Source organism: Pelophylax lessonae, assembly GCF_965119305.1.
Source record: "Pelophylax lessonae genome assembly, chromosome: 12".
Taxonomy (NCBI): domain Eukaryota; kingdom Metazoa; phylum Chordata; class Amphibia; order Anura; family Ranidae; genus Pelophylax; species Pelophylax lessonae.
The window spans coordinates 214,263,461-214,289,699 of record NC_138779.1 but is presented as its reverse complement, the minus strand read 5'-3'; the positions used below and the strand labels follow the sequence as shown (position 1 = coordinate 214,289,699).

The window sequence follows — 26,239 nt, the reverse complement described above, 5'->3', positions numbered from 1 at the left end:
AACCGCGCCAGCAGTAACCACGCCAGCAGTACCCACCAGCAGTAACCGCCAGCATTACCCACCAGCAGCAACTGCCACCTGCCAGCATTACCTGCCAGCAGTAACCGCCAACAGTATCTGCCAGCATTACCCACCAGCAGTATCAGCCAGCATTACCCACCAACACTACCCACCAGCAGTACCCACCAGCAGTACCCACCAACACTACCCACCAGCAGTACCCACGAGCAGTACCCACCAGCATTACTCACCAGCAGTAACCGCCAGCATTACCTAACAGCAGTAACCGCCAGAAGTACCCGCCAGCACTACCTGCCAGCAGTACCCGCCAGCAGTAACCGCCAGCATTACCCACCAGCAGTAACCGCCAGCAGTAACCGCCAGGCAGCAACCGCCAGCAGTCTGCAAAATAAGTAGAAAAGGTATGTGCATTAGCGTGTGAAAATTGTTGCAAAATGTTTTTTAATAACTAGTTGTGTTTTGTCATAATATGCCATGTCCTTGTTCAAACATGTATGAATAAGGACATGACATTTTCTGGCTGCCTAAGTCACATGTGCTAGGGGTGCAACTATCTCACAGCACATAACTGTAAATATCCCAGCATGAGCAGTGCTTCTGACTCCTCCCACCATCACAACTTCAAATCACTGAAATGGTCATGGTGATTGGAGTGTTCCTTTATTATCTCTCAGAAGAAGTAAATCTCTGTATACTGATTCCATTTCATTTCATCATCCTCTAGTTGTGTTAAATTAGTGTGGTGGGGGGGGGGGGCGCAGCGGGGCAGAAAGGGCACAGCGGTGTTTTATTACCTATATACCTTAACCACTTACCGCAAAGTGACGTAGACCTACGTCGGCTGACTTTGCGGTGTTATACTGGGGTGATGCCTCTAGCTAGAGGCATCACCCTGGTACTGTTGTTTAGAGCCGGCAGTCAGCTTTCCGATGGTAATGACTGATGTGGCTCGGGAGACGCTCGGTCGTTACCCCGGCGAGCGGGAGGGGACGTCCCCCCCTCCCGCCGCCTTCCGTGGCTGTGTCCGGGCCTTCCGTCCCACCGGGAGACCCGAGCACCCAGTTGGCGCGTCCCCCGGCTGGATGGAGTCCCGATCAAAGCCGGAAGCGGCTTCGATCAGGTCTCCGATGACGTAAACCCAGAGGAAGCGTCCATGACGTCACGTCCGGGTTACTCTGCTGCTAAAGACGGCAAATTTAAAAAACGAGTGTATTCAAAAATGCCGTTTGCGGTGTTTTGAATACATGGAAGTGTAGTGGAGGGGCCTAGGGTCTTTTAGACCCCCGATTCCTCCATAAAGAGTACCTGTCACTGCATATTGCTGTCACAAGGGATGTTTACATTGCTTGTGACAGCAATAAAAGTGATCAGATTTATTTATTTTTTTTTTTTAAAAACCTGTGATAAAGTTAAAAAAAAAATGAATAGGCAAGAAAAGAAAATTTTAGCCGGCCCTTTGCCGTTAGCTCGAAAACGCATATGGAAGTCGAGTCGCGAATGAAATCGCTGTTCAAATCACACATGTGAGGTATCGCCACGATCGCCAGAGAGTGAGCAATAATTAAAAAAAGAGAGCTACACTCTAACTCTAAACTGGTAACTGTTAAAAAATTTTAACGCTTCACCTATTGAGATTTCTATTGACCGTAGTTTGTCGCCATCCCACGGGTGTGCGCAATTTTAAACCGTAACATGTTGGGTTTCTTTTTACTCGGCGTGACATCATCTTTCACAATATATGAAAAAAATGGGCTAACTTTACTGTTTCGTTTTTTTAAATGCAGTGAAATGTGATTTTTTGTTTTTTTTTTAACCAAAAAAATGGCGTTTTAAAGACCGCTGTGCAAATACTGCATGACAAAAAAATATTGCAATGTCCGTCATTTTATTCTCCAGAGTCTTTGCTAAAAAAATATATATATATAATGTTTGGGGGTTCTAAGTAGTTTACTAGGAAAAAAATACTGATTTAAACTTGTAAACAAAAAGTGTCAGAAATAGGCTTAGTGGTAAAGTGGTTAAAGGTGTTTTCTCCCTGTCGCAGAAAGCAGAATTCTGACAAAACAGAAAACTTTTAGAAGCACCTCCATCTGTCTCCAGAAATTTCAACCTAAAACTTTGAAAAATCTGATGCTGCATGGAGTCATTTTTATTTGTATTTTTTTATATTTATATTTTTTCTGCTCTATGTTGTTACAAATTACAATGTTTCTTTTATAAACAAATTTAAAACCCTCATTTCTGTCCATTAAAATAACTTTCAAGTATCATAGTCATCAGTACACATTATTTTGTTACTTTTGTTTCCAGTTATAACAGAAATAAAATGTCCTCCAGACAGCAACAATTTTATATTGTTATAAAGAACAAGGAAAGGTGATAAAAGAGTTTCTCTCATCATTTTGATGGAAGGGTTTGTACCTGAAGGTGAGTGTGTACTTACAGTCCCCGAGTGGTGTTCTCTCTGTCCCTCTAGGTAGGAAAATGACAGTCACAAACTCAGTGACTTTATATTAGAGGAGGGGGGCGGGGGGGGGGAGGGATCCAGGCCAAGTAGGGTGTGATAGATTATTTGCAAGTTCATTGGACAATGTCTGTCTCTGAACACGGGGAGGAGTATAAAATGTATTTCTTCCTATTCTATTTACTATCCTATCTATGATTTAAAGATAGAAAAAATATATACAGTATCTCAAAAGCGTGAGTACACCTCTCACATTTTTGTAAATATTTTATTATATATTTTCATGCAAATACAGACTGATTTTACTGTTGTGGGTTAAGTAACACTTTAACTTTCTTTTGCAACACATTGCTCAACAACATTGTTACATTACTATTGTGTGATGTATTTAAAAGTGAAGAAATTGTGGGAACTCCCCATGGCATATGATAATGTAGCAGTGTAGCACACAATGTTCCCATGACACATACTGTGTATATATATATATATATATATATATATATATATATATATATATATATATATATATATATATATATATATATATATATATATATATATATATATATATATATATATGTATACATATATATATATATATATATGTATATATATGTATACATATATATATATATATATATATGTATATATGTGTATATATATATATATATATATATATATATATATATATATATATATATATATATATATATATATATATATATATATATATATATATATATATATATATATATATATATATATATATATATATATATATATATATATATAGTGTGTATGTATATATATATATATATATATATATATATATATATATATTGTGTGTATATATATATATATATATATATATATATATATATATATATATATAAAGGCTGAAATTAATCAAGGGGAATGCCAATCCCATATCCACATCCATAATTGGTATTAGACAGTAAAAATATTTATCTCACTGTAGATGGGACCAAATACTACAGTGGACAAAGACAAAAGGACTTTATTGGATCGGGTAAGGCATAAGTGAACACACATGAATGTAAAACATTCAAAAGGCTTTATTGATGAAATCATGAACAATATAGAAAAACATTCAAAAGTATTGGCAATGCTGAATCAAGGACAATTCAAGATAAGTCATAGGAAGGCATATGGTTCAATATGAACCGTATGCCTTCCTATGACTTATCTTGAATTGTCCTTGATTCAGCATTGCCAATACTTTTGAATGTTTTTCTATATTTTATCAATAAAGCCTTTTGAATGTTTTGCATTCATGTGTGTTCACTTATGCCTTACTCGATCCAATAAATTCCTTTTGTCTTTGTCCACTGTAGTATTTGGTCCCATCTACAGTGAGATAAATATTTTTACTGTCTAATATATAAATATTTATATATATATATATATATATATATATATATATATATATATATATATATATATATATATATATACTGTTTTTTTTTTTTTTTTTCAAATAAAAATTTAAAATGTATGCAGAACAAGACAAAAGCTGTTGCTATCATGGTGGTCTGGAGTAGAAACATTTTTTGGGAAATCTTTACTTCCTGATAGCATGTATGGAAGGTTTTTTTTTTTAAAACAGGAACGCTTGACAGGGATTTGATCTAATGGTCCTTAGAATAACTTTGCCCTTTTGAATGTTCAAATACTAATATAGTCTCAATTTTCCATCATTTTATTAAATGATTCTTCACAGTAAGGTAAGTTTTTGAATGCTTTAGTTTCTGAGGCAGTAATGGCAAAAACATAAATGGAATGTAAAATGTAAATTACTGAAGGTTAAAGCGGAGTTCCACCCTATTTTTTGCACTTTGCAGTTTCCAATAGAAGAAAATATCCTGAAAAAGAATTGGATAATTTTTTTTCACTTACCTTGTTTTTAACGAAAATATACTTACCTTCCTTCCTCTTCCTCCGTCTGCGGACACGGCCCGCGCCATCACTTCCTCCTTGCATTGACTCCTGGGAGATGAGCGTTATCACTCCCAGGAATCAATGCGCCTGCACCGGCCCCGCTCGTCACTTCCGGTTCAGGCGCAGCATTCCCTGCTAAACAGCTTCTGGGCATGCTTAGAAGCTGGGCAGGGATGACGTGCCTGCCCTGAAAGTGACGAGCGGGGCCGGTGCAGGCATTCTGGGACTCTGACATCACCGAAGAGGACACCGAAGAGGAGGCTCCGGCTTCAGCTGCCCACACCTGAGATGGCAGCGCTGGACAAGACATTTTCAAGGTAAGTATTTCTTCTAAAAGGTAAGTGAAACAGGGGACAGTCCAGAGGCTGTTGTTGCTTAAATGCACTAGCCCTGACTGTCCTAGGGGTATTTTTAGGTTAAAAAAAATTTTCAGGGTGGAACTCCGCTTTAAGGGAGAAATCCAAAGAACTGACCCAGCTTCCTTTAAGGTGTCCTGAAGGACATTTTTTCACAAAACAACAAACATTACTCTGGGGAGTTTTTTGAACTTTTTTTTTCTGACAAAAACCTTCAAAATTCATGAACATCAGCTGTTACTAACAGGGATGGGCAAGACTGAGACTTTTCATCACCCAACATTTCAGTGAAGGTGATTGTGATTTATTTTTAGGGGTCTGTGAGCTTTAAATGGCTCCTAATGGGTTACAGAAGCTTCTTTAAACCATCTTTTATCTTGGACATGTTCTTGCGCTAAAGATAAGTCAACTGGTTAGCCAGGAATGTGACATTAAATATTGAGGAGCAGAAGAACCCTAACAATAACCCCAAACTAACCGTAAATCCAACACTTATGTTAACCCTAATGCTAAACCTAACTTTGAACCCTAACTCAAGGGAAACTCTTGAGAGGTTTTAGGCTTTTGTTGATGGCGTTGGTAAGTTATCAGTTTAAGGCCCCTTTCACACACTCCGTCCGTTGGACGGAGTCCATTTTTCTCAGCGGGGGATCGAGCCTAAAAATAAGCCTAAAACTGAACCTACCCTAATCCCTAATGCTAACCTTAATTTTAATCCTAAAGCTAACCCCAACACTAACCCTAATGCTTTGCTAATTCTAATGCTAACACCAACACTAATTCTGACTCTAATCCTAACGGTAACCCTAACTTTAACCCAAACACTAAGCCGGACTCTAACCCATTTCCAACTCTAATGATAAGGTTAATACTAACCCTAATTTAAACCCTAACTCTAATACTCAAGCTAACCCCAACACTAACCCTAATGCTAACACCAACACTAACCCTGACTCTAATCCTAATGGTAACCCTAACTTTAACCCAAACACTAACTCTAACCCAAGGTTAAAACTAACACTAATTTAAACCCTAACTCCAATCCTTATGCTAATCCCAACACTAACCCTAAATCTAACTTTAACCCTATCACTAAGCCTGTAACTCTTATCCAACCTTAATGACAAGCCTAAAACTAGCCCTAACTTAAACCCAAATTGCTAACCCTAACTCTAATCCTAATGCTAACCCGAACTTTAACCTAACTCTTATCTTAATGCTAACCATACCGCTAATCCCAACTCTAATCCGAATGCTAACCCTAACTTTAACCCTATTACTAAGCCTGACTTTAACCCTTATCCAACATTTATTATAAGCCTAAATACTAACCCGGACTCTAATCCTAATGCAAACCCTAACTTTAACACTAACACCAAGCCTGTCTCTAATCAGGGCTGCTGGTAGAAATTGAAGGGCCCTGTGCAGACTACCTGACAGCCCCCCCCCCCCCCCCAGAAAAATATTAAAGCTACATTTCAATACAAATACAATAAAATCATTTTTAGCAGACACAAATACAACATTACTCACAGAATTCCTGCAAAATCTGAAAGATGAAACTGAGTCAATAAATCTGTGTGTGTAGGGGAAGGGTTGGGGCTCATGCACATGGGTGCTGTAATAAACATCCCTTGTTCCAGACCAGAGTCTTAGGTCTCGTGTTATCAGAGAATATAACTCATTGATGTGGATTGAGCCACCTTGAGCTGTATGAACACAGCTGCAGGTCCTAAATTTACAGGCGTGGGGATGCAGGTGTACGGCCTGAACACAAACAGTGTGCATTTGGGGGCCACTCACCTGCACACCTGTCCAAGTAGGGCCTCCGGCTGTGTTCATACAGGTGCTGCATCCCCATAGAATGACAGGCCGCTCCAGCCAATCCCCTCCTTTACACAGCCAGGGTACCTGTGGGAATGGGCCCTTAATTATATTTTTCTAACCTAAAATACAGATCTCTCCAGTAGTGTGCTGTCACTACTAAGAGGAATCCCATCTTCATATGGTCTTCTCTCTGGATTCTGGGGCTCTAGTCATTTGGCCAAATTGCGATGATGTAACTCACACACATGCCTGCGGGTGTCATGGTGACAGCACAGCTCTCTCAATGGGTGGTATGTCATCCATTGAGAGCGCAGTGCACATGCACCAGTGCTATTACCGGCTGCTACGTTTAGGAGATATTCACTGTACCTACAGGTAAGCCCTATTATAGGCTTACCTGTAGATACAAGATAAAAAATGGAGTTTACTACTGCCAGATCAGTTAGTAAATGGGTAAATAGAAGGAGTTGATACATGGATGCAGAGGGAACTGACAATGAATGGAAGAAGAAGCAAAGTTGCATAGGTCAGGAAGAAGTCTGGGGGAGAGGAGAGGGAAGCCCAGCTACATAAAGCACACTAAACTGCACTGGGACAAGATAACAGGCAGCTATGGAGCCGATGTGTCAGTAGATTCTTCATTCCATGGAGTGGCTGTGTCAGGAAGACAGAGCAACGGGGGGGGGGGGGGGGGAGAGATGAAAAAAAAAAACAGGCTGGGACAAGGAGTATAGGAAGAACTGCAGGGAGAGAAACAAAGTTACAGAGATAAAAAACTCACCTAGCAGAGCTAACATTAGAGCCAGTGCTGGGGGTGGCAAACAGGGAGGGGGATTAGTGGAGGACAACTGTCTCTTTCTCAGCAGATAAAAGCTGGCAGCAAAAAGAGGGGGAGAGATCAGCTTTCAGCTGCTGGGGGAAGATTTCTGTAAATGTCGTTCATCACTAGCCCCCCTCCCTGTGTGGGCCCCCCTGTGTGCTCGGACCTGTCTCTAATCCTTATCTAACCCTATCTTCAACATTCATGCTAGCCCTAACTCTAATGCAAAATGTAAAATATTTTTTTTTATCTTAATAAAAAGGCAAAAAATGAGAATTTTTCAATTTTTCAGTAAGACAGATTTTGGAAAGACCCTGCTTATCCCTTATTCTTAGTTACGTAACCGTGTTACCTATTTAGTTTCCATCTCAGGCATCATGGATTGCTCCAGAGAGAAGAAATCAGATGATATACAAAGTAAAAATTCCTTTCAAGCAAAATTGAGCTGTGCAGATATCAGATTTGATTTGTTTGTGATTGTGTAATGAGAAGGACGAGAGGTGCCTGGGATCTGTTTGTTGAACAAATAATTTCAGAGAAGTCATGATAACCCGACCTTTAAACTGACCATGACTGAGATCATTTTACTAGGTATGTAACTGCTAAACAGACACTAGCAAACCTATATGTCTCCATGCGATGGATGAGCGTAGAGTTTGGAGCGAGCTTTGCTTGTTCCAGCATTCATCTGAAAGCCCAGACTTTTACCCGTTAGGCTGAATATCATGTATATAAGTGGTAGTATTACCGATGCTACAGTATATATGACAGGTGCCTTCCTGTCAATAGTTGCTAAGAAAGTGGCAGGTGCTGGCACCCGCTGCATCCTTAGCAATCAGTGACGTCACCCGGCTCATGTATTTGTTCCCGGGAATCCCAGGCTATGTAAACATAGAGCAGGGATGGTGGATGATCACTGATTAACCACTTGCCGACTGCCCCACGCAGAATTACTGCGGCAGGGCGACTCGGCTGCACATAACCACGTAGATCTATGTGATTATGTGCATGCAGTTTCGATGGCGTGCACGCGCTGCCGGAGCCGCGCTCCCGCAGTGTCTAATCAGCCAGACCACGGGAGGAGCACCCTTGATCACTGCCGGTGTTCCGTGAAAAAACCCTACCCATGAAAATTCCATACCCTCGTCACTTCCGGTAAGAGTACGTCATACATCAGCTGAGCCGCTTGCCAGTGCACATGCTCACAGCTGCAGGGGGTAGGGAATTTTCACGGGTTAGTGTTTTTTTACAGAACACCGCATCATTCATCAGCTGTTGCCGCGCAAAATCATCTCGGCTCCAACCCATCAGACTTCCCTCATCTCTGCTCTAGGAAAATGAAATCGGCAGCGGGTCTCTGAAAATGCAAATCACGGCTACAGTGTTTTAGAACGTAACAGCCACTCACTTGGGACGCCGCACCTGCTGATGAGGGAAGTCGCCGAGATGATTTAATTTAGCAGCTGGGCATGCGCAGTGGGACGCGCTGCAACAGCTGATAAATGACGCAGTGTAAGGTTAAAAAACACTACCCCGTGAAAATTCTCTACCCGCCGCAGCTGTGAGCATGCGCACTGGGAAGCGGCTCAGCTGTTGATTGACGTACCCTCACAGGAAGTGACAAGGGTAGGGAATTTTCACGGGGTAGGGTTTTTTTAACGTTACACCGGCCTCCTGCGATCTTCGGCTAGAATGACAGAAGAGCCGCCTGCTTATGTAAACATAGCAGACGGCTCTTCTGTGAGAGAGGCAGGGAGAGATTGTGTGTCTCAGCTAAGCTGAATCACCAATCTCTCTCTGCATCTGTCCAGCCCATCCCCCCACACAGTTAGTAAGCACAAAAGGGAACACATTTAACCCCTTGATCACCCCCAGTGTTAACCCATTCCCTGCCTGTGTCATTTACACAGTAGCAGTGCATATTATTTAGCACTGATTACTGTAGTAATGTCACTGGTCCCCAAAAAATGTCAACCACGCTACAAAACCAGGTCTTTTTCTGACATCTGTTGCTTACAAGCTAAAATCAGTATTTTATGCTAGAAAATTTCTTTTAACCCCCAAACATTAAATATATTTTTTTAACAGGGACCATAGAGAATAAAATGGATTATTTTGCAATATTTTATGTCACACTGTATTTGCGCAGCGGTCTTTTAAACGCAATTTTTGGGGAAAAAATAGACATGAATGAATTTAAAAAAAAAAAAAACAGTAAAATTAGCCTAATTTTTTGTATAATGTGAAAGATAATGTTACGCCAAGTAAATAGATACCTAACATATTATGCTTTAAAATTGCGCACACTCATGGAATGGCGAAACATTTCGGTACTTAAAAATCTCCATAGGCGACGCTTTAAAACTTTTTTACAGGTTACCTGTTTAGAGTTACAGGGGAGGTCTTGTGCTATTATTGCTTGTGCTCTAATGATCGCGGCAATACCTCACATGTGTGGTTTGAACACCGTTCACATTTGCGGGTGCGACTTACGTATGCTTTTGCTTAAAAAAATCTTCTTTTTTTTTTTTTTTCCACTTCTGGGAAGGCTGTCCACAAGGTTTAGGAGTGTGTCTTTGGCAGCCTTTTTCAACCAGGGTGCCTTTCGGGTTTTTTCAGGGGTGCTTTGGCAAAATGCCTAAGGCTCTTTTCACACGGGCAGGGCGCCCGACAGAGTCCGTTTTGCTCAGTGGGGATCGTTCTGCCAATCCCCTCTGAGCAGGCGGATGACAGCTCTGTCTCCACTCTGTGTGCAGAGATGGAGCTGTCAGAACCCCACTCTCCTCTATGGGGCGATCGGATGAGAACGGACAGCCTGTCCGTTTTCATTCGATCTTATCTGATTCGATCCTCCAGACGGATGGAAAATAGGGTTTCCATCCATCCGGATTTCACGGACAGGATCAGAATTGGATAGCAGTGGGTGTCAGCGGAGATGTCACCAATGACATCGGCTGCTCCATAGGGCTTCATGGAGCATCCGATCAGGTCTGCCTAAAAAACTGACAGGTGGACAGGATCGCAAAGCCCGTGTGAAAGGAGCCTTAAAATTGCCCAAAAATTGTGAACAGACCAGGGAGTGGATCAAGCCTATTTTTTTTTTTTTTTATGTGTGTCCAGCTACAGGTCGGTGGGCTGCATTTGGTGATTCACATTGAGCTGTTAAAAGTCTTTGAAGAGGACTGATATTGAACACAGAAAAGATACTTTGTGTATCATTTGCAGTTTATTTTTACTTGGATACCTTTTAAGAGTAAATGTTTCATTATTTATTTATGTTTGATTTTGTAACATTGTTTAATGGTGTACTAAGCACTGTATTTTCACAATATTTTTGTTGGAGGAATAAAAGAGTTGTATACAATGTACAAATGGGTACAGGCACAATTCTGCAAGGCATACGATTGAGAGCCGGTTCACATTAGAGCGATCCGACTTGCCGGGGCGACCTCACAAGTCGCGGTGCGCTGCTCGCACCGCAACCTCGGAGCGGCCGGCACGGACTTCATAACATGGAAGTCTATGCAGGTCGCTCCAGGTCGCCCCAAAGAAGCTCCGGACCCTTTTTCTAAGTCGGAGCGACTTGTGTCGCTCCTATTAGAACGGGTCCACAGCTTCTCTATGGCAGGCGACCTACGGCGACCTGTCAGGCGACCAGGTCGCCTGACAGGTCGCCCCAGTGTGAACCGGCTCTTAAAGTTTCACATTCAGGTATTCATGCAATCAGAAACCAAATACAATTAACAGGAATAACAGTTAAGTGTACAGCACGAGTCAAACACAAGGCTCATGGGTCATATTCAGCCCCCCAGGTCATTTCATATGGCCCTTTCACCTCTCCTGCAGCTGCAGCACCCCACTCTACCTTATCTCAGTAGACAGCAGCGGAGAGGAAGACAGATCTCCCTCGCCAGATCCTTCACTTCTCTGCACCGCAGAAAGGCTCCTCTATGTTCCCCCAGTCTCAGCAGACAGCAGCAGAGAGGAAGACAGATCTCCCCTGCCAGATCCTTCACTTCTCTGCGCAGCCACGGAAAGGCTCCTCTGTGTCCCCCGTCCCCCCCGTCTCATTAGTCGACAGCAGAGAGGAGGACAGAACTCCTTCCACAGATCCTGCACCTCTCTGTGCAGCTGGATCACCCCCTCTTTTTCACCTCCCCCACTCTCAGCATTCAGCAGACTCCAGCCCTCCTGTGGTCCTACTCCATACCCTGCATATCTGATTCTCAGCTCTGCTCCAGCTTCCTCTCGGCAGCAGAAAATAGTAAGGGGGTGCACTGTGATGTAAGGGAGGGTGGAAGACTTGAGTTCTGATGGTTGGGGGGCTCTTGACATCTGATGTAATGAGGGGTGGGGTGCTCTTGACGTGTGCTTATAATTATTATGAGAATAAAAAAAAAATTATTGGGAGACTGCTCATATAGAATGTCATGGCAGAAACAAAAAAGTTTCTTGTGGATAATGTCCTTTACAGACTTGCATCATTTGCTACAGGACCCATGGTATGTATGTGAGCAGTGGTAGGTGGTGCATTGGGGGCTCAGGGGCGCCACCCCCTATCCATGCTTTGGGCCCCCTAATCTACATGAAGGGTGCCGGACACATGGATTCCAATGTTTTTTTTTTTCCAAGCACGTGATTACAGCCAGAGGCTCTAATAGGCTTCAAAAAAGGGTGGGCTCGGGGCGCAGAGCACTGTGCCCAGAGCCCACCCAGCTGTGTGGCATTACCAAATGAATATTCACTATTGCCACACTGATTCTCCTCCTGGCCAATCAGGAAGCGGGTCCTGAGACCAAAAAGCCATGCTATTGGCCAAGGAGCGGAGGAGTAGGGAGGAGACTGAGGGGGAAGCCTGCCCAGGGTGAGTGAGCCAGCCACCGGGGCAGTGCGGGCTGGAGCTGGTGGGGGGCAGTGCGGGCTGGAGCTGGTGGGGGACCGGCGACCGGAGGGGGCAGTGTGGGCTGGAGCTGGTGGGGGACAGTGAGGGCTGGAGCTGGTGGGGGATAGTGCAGGCTAGAGCTGGTGGGGGACCGACGACCAGGGGGGGACATTGCGGGCTGGAGCTGGTGTGGTCAGGGGGTATGGTGTGGTCCGTCTGCCGCTCCCCCCAGCCCATGGAGCACCAGCCCCTCAGCCTGGACCCCCCTTCCAGGCCACGCCCCCGTGTTTCACTCCTCCCACTGGGGCTTACTTATGGGGATGGTAGTAGAGGATAGTAGTGAGTGTAGAGAGTGTCAAAATGCTGGTGCTAAACATTTAGTACATTTTGAATAGAGTAAAAAAAAGAAGAAATATGACTTTATAGGTGCGAGAAAGGTTCACATCAGGTTCTGTTTGGTCCAAACAGTAATGGAGACAAGTTCATATGGGCAGCAACAGTTAGAAGGGGGTGTAGTCCCAGTTATGTGAGTTTGATACTTCTGGGATGTGCCAACCATGGAGTCTAATGTCTGTGGAACTTGTCACCCTGTAGGTGAGATTTTGAGAATAGAAATTCCATTTGGCAATGCTCATTTAGAGTAGAGATAAGAGAAGTGATGGTTAGGAGAAGCGGGTCTTTCCAGTCACGGGCTAGTACAATACATGCTGCAATTAGTATATGTTGAAGGATTGGGATGTAGGTTGTGGGCCAGGGGTGAGAGTCTAGACCAAAGAGAGCCATCTGTGGAGTTAATTGTCTGGTAATGTGGGTCGTGTCAGCAATTAAGGCAGTTACTTTCTTCCAAAAGAGGACTATGAGGGGGCAGTTCCACCGTATAGGAAAAATGTCACTGGTAGAATCACAGTTCTTCCAGCACTTTGAAGAGTGAATTGGGGAAATAAATGCCAGTCTATCAGGTGTGTAGTACCATTTGTGAAAGCTTTTCATGAGATTTTCCCAATGAGATACATTTTTGGAGAGAGTAGCTGGGAGCCGGAGGGCACAGTGCCATACTTCTGGGGGGAAAGGAGATTTGTAATGTTGTTTCCCAATATCTCATGCTGGTGGATTTATTTGTGGCCGTTGGTCTAGATCAGGGGTCTTCAAACTATGGCCCTCCAGTTGTTCAGGAACTACAATTCCCATCATGCCTAGTCATGTCTGTGAATGTCAGAGTTTTACAATGCCTCATGGGATGTGTAGTTCCGCAACAGCTGGAGGGCCGTAGTTTGAGGATCGCTGGTCTATATAAAAGGTCGTAGATGAAGGAGATTCCTTTGGTTTTGTTGGATAAATGGAGGTAAAATGAGAGCAGGTCCTTAGTAAACTTTCCAGAAGAAGTGGGCAGTAAGGAGAAGATATGCCGGATCCTGAGGAAGATGTAGCAGTCTTTACTAGTCAAACCGTAGGTCATTGATAGTTGTTGGAAGCTTTTGAGGTTCTGTTGGCAAAAGAGGTCACCTATTGTAGAAAGTCCTGCATTAGACCAGTGTTGAATAGGTAGGTCTAGGGAGAGTAGTTGCAGAGAAAGGAGTGGGAGAAGCCGTAGGGCATCACTGTGTATCCCTTTAGAGGTTTGATATATGGCTTTCCAGACTGATGTTGTGGCATTAAGAAGGAACATGGTGCATGAAAGTTCACCAGTAGAACGTGTGGGGTGCATGGAATTGCTGTCAATTCAATTTGGAGCCATGAGGTAGTGGGGTCAACTACCATTGTTTTACTTGGTTTAGAAGGACCGCTTTGTAGTACCTCCTAATATTGGGTGCTTCAAGTCCAGTAAAAGCTTCAGGTGTGCTTAGCAGTGAGCCTTTTAGTCGAGGCCTGCAGGCTGCTCAGATAAAGGAATTAATAGCTGGTTGGATTTTGGTAAGGTCAGCTGATAATAGTGGTAATGGCAGAGTCCTAAAAAAAGTAAAGAATATGCAGAAGGAGAAACATCTTAGCCAGGGCTATACATCCGGCTTTGATATACTTTGAATATACTTTGATATATGACATGGACGAGCTTGTGGAGTGGAGTTTCTGGAGCAAAGAGGAGAGGTTCATGCAAAAAAACATGGAGGAGGGAGATATAAGTTGAATGCCTAAGTATGTCATCATAGAGGTGGAGGCCCAGGAGAAAGGAGAGATTTTGGAAACATTTTGATTGAGGGTAAGAGAGCGATGCCAATCATGGAAGATTTAGAATGGTTTTGTTTGTACATAGAGATCGCACTTAAAGCGGAGCTCCACCCAAAAGTGGAACTTCCGCTTTAAGTAGTTGTAACCCCCTGACATGCCACATTTGGCATGTCATTTTTTTGGGGGGGAGCGGGTACCTAGTTTTGACAGGTACCCGCTCCCACTTCCGCTCAGAGCGCCGTGGCGCCCTGAGCGGAAGTTCTCCTCTCCCCCTCCCTCCCTGCAATCTTCTGGGACATGTCAGAGGTCCCAGAAGATTGCCGGCCAATCACGACGCGTAGCGCAACTCGGGCATGCGCAGTGCGTACCCGGCTGTGAAGCCGCAAACTGTCACAGCCGGGTGCTCACATCAGTGATGCCGGCGCCGCAGAGCAGAGAGGGAGAAGACTGCGCATCGCTGGACCATGGGACAGGTGAGTGTGTGTTTAGGCTGGAACTCCGCTTTAAGTCAGCAAGTATTTGACATAAAGGGGGAAGTGATTTCAGTGGATCAGTGAGTGCGATGATAATGTAATCCGCATAGAGACCTATTTTATGGGGGGTGTCTCCAACCAAGATTCCGGAGATGAGAGAGTTAGAACGGATAACATGAGCTATTGGTTCTATTACTAACACAAATATCATAGGCGAGAGGGGGCACCCTTGTCAGTGTCAAGATCTTACCTTGCCCTCCTGTTGGCAGCCATCTTGGACATGTGCAGACTGCTGCCTCTTATAAACCCTGATTGCATCATCACTTGTCTGCTGCCTGGGTGTTGCACAGTGATGATGCTGTACACGTGACTATATCTATCACCTGATGGGTTGCAGTCCTTGCCCTTGTGTTTGTGCTCTCTGCTAGCAGTCTTCTGTTCTCCGTGTTCCTCTGTGTATGACCTGGCTTGGCTGATGACTCTCCTGGCTCTCTACCCCGCATCAGCAGACGACCCGGGATTGGCAGACTACCCGCTTCTGGACTCGACCCCGGCTTGGATGACTACCCGCTCCTGTACTTGATCCCAGCTTGTTCCTGCTCTCACTTCCTCACACTTGCTGTGCGTTTATTGTTGTTTGCTCTAATAAACTTCTTTATTTTACCTGCATCCCCTTGTGGTCTGGTTTCCTGGCACCCTGACAGTCGGGTACCATTGGTTATTGAGAATGAGTCAGAAAGAATGTCTGGAGTCCTTCAATGCCAAACTTTCTCAATACAGCCTCAAGATATCCCCAGCAAACCCTGTCAAATGCCTTCTCTGCATCAAGTGAGATCAGCGGAGAAGGCCTTTGGTGGTGCCCAGCCCAGTGGATAAGGTCCACTAAGCAGCGAGTTCGATATAAACCCCCAGGAAGACGTCATTTGTGACGAAACGCGCCGGGAAGGCGTGCTGACGTCACCACGAGGAACCCGGAAGTCGGGCGGCAGCGTTCATAGAAACAATCTGTACATTAGTGCTATTGATGTCAACTAAATGTGAGTTTTTAACCTCATTTTAATAAAGTAGTCTATTTACTTTATTCACCTTAATTGGTTAATTTAAGTTTATTGTTTGATTTGCTATCAAACACTTCACTTTAGCGTGGCTCTCTTTTTTCTTTTTATGTTTCATAGTGTTTCCCACTACAGCTGCAGCTTTATTTGTTAATTTGTGCTTAGCGCGGTTATTTTATACATTACTGAGTTCGATATAAAGCCTGTAGTCCTGGGATGAATCCCACCTGATCTGGATGTATAAGGTGAGGCATGTGTCAAACTAGGCCAGTGGCCAGTAATTTGGCATACAGTTTGAGGTCAGTGTTGCATAGGGAAATGGGGCGGTAATTGGCAGGATCGTGAGGGGATTTACCAGGTTTGAGTATAGTGGTTATAACAGCTTCTAACGATTCAGATGGAATGTCTTCAGTGGCTAGAAATCTATTGAGGGAGTCACATAGATGGGGAGCTAGTTGCACACAATAGATTTTGTAGTAATCATTACTAAAGCCATCCGGGCCCGAAGCCTTGTGTAGTGTAAGGGTTTTAATAGCGGTTTGGACCTCTTGTATTGAGAAAGGTTGTGCGAGTGCTGTTACTCGAGTGGGAGTCAGAGAGGGGAGATTCATAGGAGAGAGAAAGTCCTGTATCGATGTGTGATCGGGTTTAGGTTCAGTAGGGGAGAGGCTGAGATTATACAGTTTAGAATAGAAAGAGCCAAAGCAGTTGGCTATATCCTTGGGGTTGAAGAGTCTTTGGCTTTGATAATCTAAGAGGTAGGGGCTTTTGGATTGTGCTACTCTGCGTTTGTATTGCTGTGCTAACATTTTCCTTGCCTTATTACCTTGCGAATACCAGGTAAGTTTGAGTCTTCTCTGGTAGAAGTTGTAATTTTTCTGTAGATATGAGCTCAGCTATAGAGGCTCTAAATTCCCTCTGCATATCAGCCTGTGGAGCAGTGGTGTATTTAGGTTTTGTGCTGCCCTAGGCCTTACTAAACTTGTGCACCCCCTAATTTAAATATGGCCTACCTCTTCCTGTAAAGGCCACACCCCTTCCTGTTTGTGACCCACCCTGTCATCTGTAATCCACAGACCACAATCACAGTCTATCAGTGCCCATCAGTGTAGCCTCATCAGTGCAGCCTCATTACTGCCCATCAGTGCAGCCTCATTACTGCCCATCAGTGCAGCCTCATCAGTGGCCATCAGTACAGCCCGATCAGTGGCCACCAGTGCAGCCTATCAGTGCATCATATTAGTGCCCATCATCGCAGCCCCATCAGTGAAGCCTATTAGTGCCCATCAGTGCAACTTATCAGTGCCCATCAGGGCAGCATATCAGTGCTGCCCCATCAGTGAAGCTTATCAGTGCCCCCTTATGCCCATCAGTGCAGCCTATCAGTACCCACCATTGCCACCTCATTAGTGGCCACCAGAGCAGCCTATTAGTGCCCATCAGTGCAGCATATCAGTGCTGCCTCTTCAGTGCATCCCCATTAGTGTAGCTTTTCAGTGCCACTTCATCGGTTCCCATTAGTACAGCCTTTTGTCACTGGATTAGTAAGATTACTCCATTCTTTTAATGTATTTGGACTTGTGTTTGCTGCCACTGATTGTAATCATAGGATTATTTCACTAATTTGTATAATGACTAGGAAGTCCTTAGTCATTACACAAATAATCAGTGGCAGCACACACAAGTCCAAATATCTTAGAGGTTGGAGTAATCTTACTAATCCAGTGACATATTGCGATAGTACATATGAGGTGAGCAGGTCCAAAATGATTGCCATCATATACAATTAAAAGTGTTAATTATATATGATGCAATTCAATATGCTCATTCAAGGACAAGGATGTTTAAAGAAATTAAATTATATTATTGACATGATGCATGCTATACCTGGGGGCGGAGGAGGGTAGGCGCAGCATTAGGCTGCAGTGCCACACTTATTGGCATTGGCGGACATCGGGCTAGTTCTATTAACCGGTTGCCGACTGCGCACAGTATATTTACTGTGGCAGTCAGCCCCGGCCAGGCAGAGTGACGTAGATTTACGTCGCTCGCCTGTCACTGGGATTGGAGCCAATAGCGGGCGAGCGCGCGCCCGCTGAGGCTCGTTCAGGGAGGAGTGCGGGCGTGTGACCGGCGGACCCGATGTCCGCCGGTCACTTGCCGATCGTCGGTACAGCGGGAGAAAGGCAGAGTGGCTTATGTAAACAAGCCGCCTGTCATTCTCCCCTGTGTAAAAATGGAGATCAGACGGTTCTACTATGTAGAACCGTTGATCTTTGTTTTTACACCAATAGCCATGTCCAATCACAGTTAGAAACACGCCCCTAGGACACACTTAACCCCTCCCTGTCCAATACAGTTAACCCCTTCCCTGCCAGTGTCATTTTTACAGTAACAGTGCATATATATAGCACTGATTACTGCAGTAATGTCACTGGTACCCCCAAAAGTCTCAAAAATGTCAGTCGAGGGTCCAATCTGTCCATCGCAATGTCGCAGTACCGCAAAAAAAATCGCAGATCGCCGCCATTACTCGTTAAAAAAAAACACCAAAAATGACAAAAATCTTTCCCTTTGTTAGTAAACGCGATAACTTTTGCGCAAACCAATCAAAATACGCTTTTTGCGATTTTTTTTTTACCAAACATATGTAGCAGAAAACAATTTGGCTGAAAATGTTAAAACAATTTGATTTTTACATTTTTTTTTGGGGGGGGGGGGGAATTTCATATAAAAAAAAGTGAAAAATATTGTTATTTTTGCAAAAATTACGCTTTTTTTTGTTTATAGCGCATGATCAAAAAATCGCACAGGTGATCAAATACCACCAAAAGAAAGCTCTGTTTGTGGGAAAAAAAAGGACGTGAAGATCGTTTAGGTACAGCGTCGCACGACCGCGCAATTGTCCGTTAAAGTCACGCAGTAAAAAATCGCAAAAAAAACCCTGGTCAGGAAGGGGGTAAAATCTTCCGGGGCTTAAGTGGTTAAGTGTGGTCGGCTTCCTGCGGTCTGTCCAAATGTCCTCACCGGCCGGTATTATCATACAGGCAGGTAGCAGTGTGACTGCTTTACGGGGGTGCCAGACTGATTTTCCTCCTGGACCCTGCCCTCCAGCCCAATTCGACCGGCCCTATACTAAAAGTGTAGCGCAAGCCGGTGTTCTAAAATTTCGTCAGACCCATGAAAATTCCGGATCCTCGTCACTTCTGGTGAGGCTACGTCAAAACCCAGCTGATGCGAGCCCCGATGCTCATGCGCACAAGGCATTTTCAAGGTCCGATGAAATTCTAAGACTTATGAACAGCTGACTAAGAGGAGGAGGGGCTGAGGTGGGACGCACAGACCGCTGCGAGATAAAGTTACAACACCGCCGCGTCATCGAGCAAGTAACATGTTGCAGAGCTGACTTAGAGGAGGCGGGAAGGAAGTGAATACTCATACTAAATAGTAATGATAAAAAAAAAAAATAATAAGAAATACTAAACATTTTTTATCATTACTATTTAGTATGAGTATTCACTTCCTTCCCGCCTCCTCTAAGTCAGTTCTGCAACAAGTTACTTGCTCGATGACGCGGCGGTGTTGTAACATTATCTCGCAGCGGTCTGTGCGTCCCACCTCAGCCCCTCCTCCTCTCAGTCAGCTGTTCGTAAGTCTTAGAATTTCATCGGACCTTGAAAATGCCTTGTGTGCATGCGCACCGGGGCTCGCAGCAGCTGGTGGTGACGGAGCGTCCCCGGAAGTTACGAGGGTCCAGAATTTTCACAGGTCCGACTAAATTTTAGAACACCGGCAGGGATCCTTTTCATGTGGGAGCCAGGAGAAGGCTGTTTTTTTTTTTCATGTGGGGTGCAGCTTTTTTGCCACCCCCCTACAAAGTGCTGCCCTAGGCCTGGTCCTTGTTGGCCTAGGCCAAGATACAGCACTGGTGTGGAGAGAGTAGCATTGCTTTGATAGATGTTTCTGATGCTGGGTTGTCTGTGGTTGTGAACGCTGCTAGTTTCTGTATGGAAGCAGGCCTCAGCCATAGAACCACAAGGCTCAGCTCTGTTCTGTCTCTTCACTAGAGGGGGCATTGTGGGGGAGTGAGCTGGGGAGATAGCAGACCGCTTACCTCTGTCAGAAGGAGAAGAGGCTAGGAGGGATTGCTGCACCTCTATCTCTTCCATGTCCGAGACCGGGTCTCCACTCACAGCAGGTGCAGGTGGCAGAATCGGCAACAGGGAGTCTCTGTCCTGGACGGGGCCATCTTGGGCTGCTGGCTGAGAGGGCCGCATGTAGTAATCTAGGAGCCTACGTGATCCCCTCGATTGGGATCACTTTCGGGTCATAGCCTGGGGGTTGTGAGGTGTCAGTTTCCCCAGTTTTGGAGGGGAAGGAGCTTGGATGGGCTGTTGGATTTGCTGTAGCATGCTGTGAAGAAGCGGAGCTCCGGATTCAGGCGACCATTCTTGTCTGTGACCAGGCCACGCCCACCCAATGCATTTTTTTAAACCTGTTTTGCAGTAGCATTGCATTTTTTAATGCCTAAAGTGAAACATTAAAAATGCAAAATGTCCTTAAATAACATGCCTGTAGGTGCCCTTAACCAGCCTGTGAAATGCAAGATCTGTATGATGTATACAATTTACTGTAGCAAAACTGATATTTACACAGAAAAAAAAGCAGTTTTAACCACTTGCTGACCGCACTTTAGCCGAATGACAGCTACAGCACAGCCGGCCAGTTCTGGGGGAGGGCATCATATGACATCCTCCTGTGATCGCCTACCATTGCCCATCAGGGCCACCCATCAGTGCAATCTATTTGTGCCCATTAGTGCAATCTATCTGTGCCCATCAGTGCAATCTATCTGTGCCCATCAATGCAGCCTCATCAGTGCACATCAGTGAAGGAGAAAAATTACCTGTTTGCAAAATTTTAGAACAAACTATGAAAAGGTTGTTGTTTTTTTTTTTTTTTTTTCAGAATGTTTGACCTTTTTTTGTTTATTTAGCAAAAAAAAAAAAAAACTAGTGGTAATTAAATAACACCAAAAGAAAGCTCTTCTTGTGTGAAAAAAGTGATAAAAATGTAATTTGGGTACAGTGCTGCATGATCGTGCATTTGTCATTTAAAGTGTGGCAGCGCTGAAAGCTAAAATTGTCCTGGGCAGGAAGGGGGTAAAAGTGCCCAGTAGGCAAATGGTTTTCCATAAAAGAGCATGGACATTCCCCCCTAGCGGCGGCGCTGTGCATTTTGAATGGTCTGGCAGTTTTCTGGGACCTGTCACGTCCCAGAAGACTGCAGCAGGAAGGGAGGAAGGAGCACTTCCGCTTCTGATCGCCTAGGGGATCGCATTGGAGCCAAAGTGGGAATGGATACTTGTCAAAATCCAGTCCCCAAAATCCAATATCAGTGCCCTGATTACAGTAAAGCCAGAGCAGTGCCCATCAGTGACATCCATTGGTGCATATCAGTGACACCAATCAATGTCCATCCTTGACACCAATTAGTGCCCATCAGTGAACCCAATCAGTGCCCATCAGTGACCCCAATCAGTGCCTATTAGTGATCTCAGTAAGTGCCCATCAGTGCCTGCTCATCTGTGCTGCCAATCAGTGCTGCCTATCAGTGCCCATCAGTGCCGACCATTGGTGCTGCCCACCAGTGCCAACTCTCAGTGCCCATCAGTGTCACCTCTCAGTGCCCACCAGTGCTACCTATCAGTGCAGCCTATCAGTGCCCATCAGTGCTGCCCATCAGTGCCACCTATCATTGCCCATCAGTGTCACCTCTCAGTGCCCACCAGTGCTACCTATCAGTGCCCATCAGTGCAGCCTATCAGTGCCCATCAGTGCCGCCTTACAAAATTTACTGACAAAAACTTTTTTTTCCAAAATCTTTGTTTATTTTTTCTTTCTTTTTAAATAAAAACCCAGTGGTGATTAAATATCACCAAAAGAAAGCTCTGTTAGTGTGAAAAAGAAATGATTAAAAATGTAATTTGGGTAGAGCGCGTTATGACCGCGCATTTGTCATTCAAAGTGTGACAGCGCTGAAACCTGAAAATTGGCCTGGGCAGGAAGGGGGTGAAAGTGCCCGGTATTGAAGTGGTTAAACCACACCATTATAGTTTCCCTTTAATTGAAAGCTCCGGACACAACTCAGCAGGATATACAGGTCTTTATTGGTAGACAGACGGTATATACAATGTTTTCTCATGTGCCATGCACAGGTTTGTGCCGATGTCCAGCTGGCATTAGACGCCGATCATTCTTGGTATTCAGTGTATATGCTTGGACAGTGCTGCGGGAGGATGCAGGGGCCGGGAATTTTCTCGAAGATGTATGGCGGCTTGCAGAAGCAGCCTGAGACACATGGCAACAAGCAGGGTGACACTGGATTTTGCCAGTCTTCACAACTGGGCTGACACACGCTCCCACACCATGACCAATACTGATGAGGGTACTGGCACTTTGGATCTACGGAAAAGGGATGGAAGACAAGAGAGCACCTGTTACAAGACCAATAAAGCTCAAACATTCACCTAATGTGAAGTACATTCACAATATCCCCACACTTTAAACCTTAGTAAGAGGCTGCCACCTCTGATCTCCTTCTGATCTCCTTCTGAAAATGCTACCTGCCTGACATCCTAAATGGAGGTTTTTTTTATATATATATTTTGGAAAGAGCAAAAAGGGTTAGAACCCCTGTGGAGTTTTCACTTCTGTTAAGATGACCATACACTGTACAGTCTGATTGTACAATCTCCTCCTTTAACTCTACCATAGACTGTGTAGTACGGGGACCTGTCGGATTGGATACTAATTGAATGTATTGTGTCCTCCTATTATACAGTTTTGGCAAGTGGCGGCTGGTGCTCCATGGGTCGGGGAGGGCGGCAGATGGACCACACCATTCCCCCCCCCCCTGACCACAGCAGCTCCGGCCTGCACACAACCCCTCCCCCGGTCGCCGGCTCACTCACCCTGGACTGACATGTGAAGGGCAGGCAGCAGTGGCGGTGGCTTCCCCCTCAGTCTCCTCCGTAGGTTGGGCTTCCCCTGCGTCTCCTCCCTCCTCCTCCTTCGCCGATAGGATGGCTTCTCCTCTCGGCCAATCGGGAAATCGGGACCCGCCTCCTGATTGGCCAGGAGGAGGATCCGAGTGATAATAGCGAACATTCATTCTCTATTGTCACACAACTGCAGTGCTCTGCGCTTCAAGCCCACTGTTTCTTTAAGCCTATTAGAGCCTCTGGCTCTAATCACGTGCTTAAAAAAAAAAACCCCATTGGAATCCATGCGTCCGGCACCCTGCATGTAGATTAGGGGGCCGGATGCATGGGTGGGGGGGCGGCGCTACCACGCCCCCAATGGATGGGCCGCCACTGCTTACATCAGAGTCCCCATCAATGCCCCCATGACTCTTTACAGCAGAGTCTCTCTCAAAGTTCCACTTACGTTGGAGTTCCTATGAAAGTCCCCCTTACATGGGAGTTCCCAAATAAGTCCCTATTAAATCGGAGTCCCCATTAAATTCCCCCTTATGTCAGAGACCCCATCAAAGTCCCCATCAAAGTTACCCTTACGGGACACAAGCAGAAATAGAAATGCTCCTCTTTGGTAGAGTAGGGGAAGATTGGAACCTCAGATTTCGATGTCTGTCTGTGTCCTTGTCGGAGATCTCCCCTCATTTCCTGTCTGATTAAATAATTTCCAGGAAAACAGAAAGAAATGAAAAATCCTGATTTTGAGAAATACTGTGTATAAAGAATTTGTTGGATAATTGCTCTAAGCATTTACCTTGCCCTCCTAAATGGCCATATTTTGCTTATTACATTTCCTATGAGCATCAGCTCCATCTAGTGGCCATAATATGTATATTTTGCCGAAATACTTTGTTTCAATTCTGAACTAGATGGAGCTGACCATTAAAACCAGAAATTCAGGGAGAGTTTAATTACTCCTACTAACCCCAATGCCCCTCCTATTTTATGGGGAAACGGTGGTCCCCCTGCAGAGGTTGGATGCTCCTCCCTGAGCCAGAGCTATAGCTCTCCAATCAAAAAAAACTTCACACTCAGTGCTTTTTGGAGAGCTGTATATGTGATTCGTCAGGTACATGCTGGACCTCTGCAGACAGACCACTGCTTGTTGTAAGATTCTGGTACCTTTGGTACCCTTATTTACCATTTTCCTTTCAAAACATTGCGTCCCACCTTTCTAGTTAGGTGGAACGCATACACCTTTAAGACGGATGATGTCATCGCTGAGTGCCGCTAAGCGGCTATTTCAATCGCCAGCATTCTCTCTCACGTTGTTCGTTCAATGTGTGTCTACATGCTCACAAGCCTTGTCTTGCTGTCGGAACCTCCAGCTATTTGCCTTTACCTGGAACAGACCGGAACCTCGCAACTGATCCCGTATCTCACTACCGGATCACTCCCTCACTACTGGACCCCTCTACTTACTAAACCTTACTAGTGATAAGTACCCCACAGGGGAATCCTCCATAACTAACTTACACTATCATCTTCTGCACATTAAGGACTGTTACTATCTATGCATACTAATTCTACCATCTGCACTGTTACATAGATTGCTAGCTCTTGAGTCTACTACCATCTATCCTTGCACTGGGTTAGTCTATCCTGTCTATGTCATCTGCTGTCCTTACCACCTGTTACCATACATGATTACTAACCTATCTGCATTCTACCTACTACCATCTACTACTCTCCTGAACATTACTATCAAGTGCTTACCATTGCTGTCACTGCTCACACCTGTCCCTTCAGCACATCACTACCATACTATCATATACATCCTATCACTCCAGGAACATCTTATTGAGTGTGTGTATATCTGTATGCTGAAGCAGACAGGCCCACAGTGATGAGTCTGGAGAGTTGGATCTGGTATTCCAACACATCTCTACATGACTACTGAGTGGAGATTCTGCAGATGCAAATCCAGCTTACAATAAAAACGCAGGAGCGTTACACTTGTACACCCAAGAACTTTTCTCTGCAGCATGCTGTCAAAGGACAGGCTTTTTTACTCTGGCTGTGGCTGCTTTCTAAAGGAGACAAGACTGTGTGTGTGTTGATGCACCTGGAATGTAACCTGAAATTATAAATGCAACACTTTTTTTTTGCCCCCAATTTTCATGAGCTGAACTCAAAGATCTAAGACTTTTTCTATGAACACAAAAGTCCTATTTCTCTCAAATATTCACAAATCTGTATAAATCTGTGTTAGTGATCACTTCTCCTTTGCCGAGATAATCCGTCCACCTCACAGGTGTGGCATACCAAGATGCTGATTGGACAGCATGATTATTGCACAGGTGTGCCTCAGGCTGGCCACAATAAAAGGCCACTCTAAAATGTGCAGTTTTATCACACAGCACAATGCCACAGATGTCGCAAGTTGGCATGCTGACTGCAGGAATGTCCACCAGAGCTGTTGCCCGTGAATTGAATGTGCATTTCTCTACCATAAACCGTCTCCAAAGGCATAACCAAAGAATTTCTGCACAAACTGTCAGAAACCATCTCAGGGAAGCTCATCTGCATGCTTGTCGTCCTCATCGGGGTCTCCACCATGTCTTTTCCTCAAAATGCATCAAAATCATGCCAAGAGTAGTGCAGGGACTACTTTGAAGTCGGTGCGACTTCAAGTCACACAGAAGTGAATGGGGCTTATTGGAAATAATGGAGAACGACTTGTCATGCGGTTTTGCAGTCCTAAATCACATGACAAGTCACACAAGGGTGAAAGGGGCCTTAGACAGATTTGTGAACAATATTTGAGAGAAATAGGCCTTTTGTGTACATAGAAAAAGTCTTAGATCTTTGAGTTCAGCTCATGAAAAATGGGGCAAAAACAAAAGTGTTGCGTTTTATAATTTTGTTCGGTGTATTTAGCTGATTTAGACCAAAAGTTCAATTGGGATTTTATGTAATCTTTATTTGTAGTTGGCAATTGCACCACATGCTTATTGAAGCACCGCTGCCTGCTGACTTACCGCTAAATGATTCAGCTTGGTACACTGCAAGCAGAACTGTAATGAGAGACAGAGTAGAAGATTCAAATTAGTTTTGAGCGATGACAAAATACTGTATATATTCTGTATCCTTGCTAATTTTTTCTTTTGCTGGCTATGCAAAAAATATGTGTGATATTTAGACCATGTGGGTTACACAAGCATTATTATTGTGTGTAAT

At 44.4% G+C, this 26,239-nt stretch overlaps 1 protein-coding gene and 1 long non-coding RNA gene across 2 annotated transcripts in view; both read right to left on the bottom strand.

The window, feature by feature from the left end:
* The window catches only part of LOC309568049 (chymotrypsin-elastase inhibitor ixodidin-like), a 68,000-nt gene that overhangs the window by 8,871 nt on the left and 32,890 nt on the right, over positions 1 to 26,239 (bottom strand). The window lies entirely within an intron of this gene.
* Positions 22,172 to 26,088, bottom strand: LOC309568060. Its single transcript, XR_014225992.1, has 2 exons — positions 26,041 to 26,088; positions 22,172 to 22,487 (listed from the first exon to the last, which is right to left on the bottom strand). It is a non-coding gene; the product is annotated as an uncharacterized lncRNA (long non-coding RNA).